Source organism: Falco biarmicus, chromosome 7, assembly GCF_023638135.1.
Source record: "Falco biarmicus isolate bFalBia1 chromosome 7, bFalBia1.pri, whole genome shotgun sequence".
Taxonomy (NCBI): Eukaryota; Metazoa; Chordata; class Aves; order Falconiformes; family Falconidae; genus Falco; species Falco biarmicus.
In genome coordinates this window covers 22021013-22023408 of record NC_079294.1, presented here as the reverse complement: position 1 = coordinate 22023408, position 2396 = coordinate 22021013, and positions in this window count along the sequence as shown.

Below are 2396 nucleotides of genomic sequence, written 5' to 3'. Positions count from 1 at the left end.
GGGTGGGATTGGGTGGCTTCTGCCCACACCTCCCTATCTGGCTGTTAAGGACCAACTCACTTGAAAAGCTATTTAACTATTTATAAACTGTGGACTTTGAAGGGTCTTCTTGTATACAAAGACCTCTTTCTTGAGGGCTTGATACTAGGTTCTCCCTTTATGGCCAATACTTGTTTCTCTCTTCTGTTTCCTGTTAAGGCAGTTCTTGGACAGTAACACGAGTTTCTCCCTTTGGGTGTTCCTATGTTCAGCAGTTGCCAGGAGAGAAACTTGCCCGTGGTCTTTTAGGGTCTTGCTCTATTAGAGCTGAAGAGCCCTTTGATGTGCTGGATGACAATTATGCCTTCTCTTTCTGCAGAAGACAAAGCCTTTTAGCAAGTTGCCAAGGCTCTTCCTTACACCCCTGGCACATGCAGTAGAAGTGGCGATGTGTCTGCACATCTTTCCAATCGGACTGCAAACTCTGCTGGGATGTTTGATACTGCAAGGTGGAGCTGGCTACTGTGGGGAGAGCGCAGTCCACAGGAGCTCTGTTGGCTTTGCTGGCATTGCTGCTGTCTCTCTCCTTGACATGTGGAGGGCCCCCACCTGGAGTTTTGTCCATGATTCTCTCAAGCTCTGTGTCACTGTGGAAACATACAGATGCTATATAGCTGGCTAAACAGTCCATGACTGTTTTCTCTTTGGTGACTTCCTTCTTCTAGCCTCTGGTGGGAGTGTGCACTGCTTGCAGGTACTCTGAATGTCAAGGTACTTAAGGACAACCACTTTCTGCAGAAAGTTGGATGTCGCATAGCACCTGATGGCTCTCTGAGATCTTTTGCATACGCACATTCACAAACTTCCCTCTCTCCCCCACACTTTGCAGTGCTCCTGGGCGGGAAGTGGCTGAGAACTGAGGAGACTGTACTTTGGAGTCCGCTGTGCCTTTTCTATGCTAATGTATACATGGGACTGATGCAGTGACAGTATGTCAGTGAGGCCACTGCAAGGGCTAAAATTGTTTCCAGACAAAGTGACAGTCCGTGGACCTACATACATCTCCCGTGACTGGAAAATGCCCTCCTCTTGCATTAAGGTCATGAGTAACAAGCCTGCCTCTGCTTGCCTGAGCTTTCCTGGGGCAGAGACTGTTAGTGTAGGTGGTGTCCTCTCCTCCTACATGGCCTGCAGGATGAATCCCCATTTTACTCCTAGCAAAGCAACACATGCAGCTGTGGGGATGAAGTGTCTTTAGCAATATGAAGTAGCGGGGAGTCACCTCTATTTGAATTTGCTGCATGCTGTGATATATTTAGGATATGGAGGACTGCATGCCTCTGAGAACCAGAACCTTATAGCTCTGTATTTTATACAGTACCAGGTACACCTTACAAGCACATCTCTGCCTAAACATTTTTTTTTTCTGATCTAGTTAACAACCACCTACAGAATTTCCCTCGCTTGTCCTCTTTGTCTTTAACTCAATTGTTGTCCTAGCAATAGCTGTAGCCTCATTTATTGCCTAGACATACATAGTGGTGGGCAGAGGCACTTGCTATTTCAGGCACAGATGTATGAACCACAGGCCATCTGAGGAAGGTGACTGTGCTGCCTCCAGAATGCAGTCCTTTCCTTCACAGTAGCTGCACACAGTGTTCCAAATTTTGGGAAGCAGCTGCTTTCTGCCACCCGCCTGAGGAACACAAACTTCTGGTGCCATCCCAGGTAATGTGTTTCAACCAAGTGATGTAGGTCCATGCTATCTCAGAGACTTATATGCCACTTCAAGATGGTCCCTTCCCCACCCCCAATGTGGGCTGGATGTGTCCCTGAACTAAAGAATATGACTTCAGTTTTTTCAGAGACAATGATAGAGATTTGCCTTTTTATTTCGTGTTTCTCTATCAACTCTTTCAAATTTTGGCTAGAGAAAAATGGCAAGATACCACAGCTGGAATGTGGGATGCCATAGCCAACTGTCTGCAGGCACCACATCTGCTGGGACCGAAGCACACAACGCTTGGCTGAACTTGGTCTGTTCAACTCTCTGTGCTTCTGTTTCCATGTTTCAGCTGAGGGCCGGTGAAGTATCTCTGAGTAAACTCGCTTCACACTGACCACTGTGGGATGACCACTCGTGCACATCCTGCAACTGGGAGCCGGCTCCTGTGGGCCACTGATGGGGCAGTCCCACTGGAAATGTGTTTGTGGCACTTACTGATCCCATTACTAGCAGTTTCAGAAAAGGACCCTTGAGCCAAGGAGCCTGAGCTCTTAGAAGTGATCAGACTGCTGGTGGAGGTCTCAACAGGCCCTATGGGCTGCTGAAATAGGCTCCAAAGCTCTGCCCTGTTTGCCAGCACTGTGTTCTCCTACAAAAGAAAAAACAGGACACACGAAGCACCAACACAAGG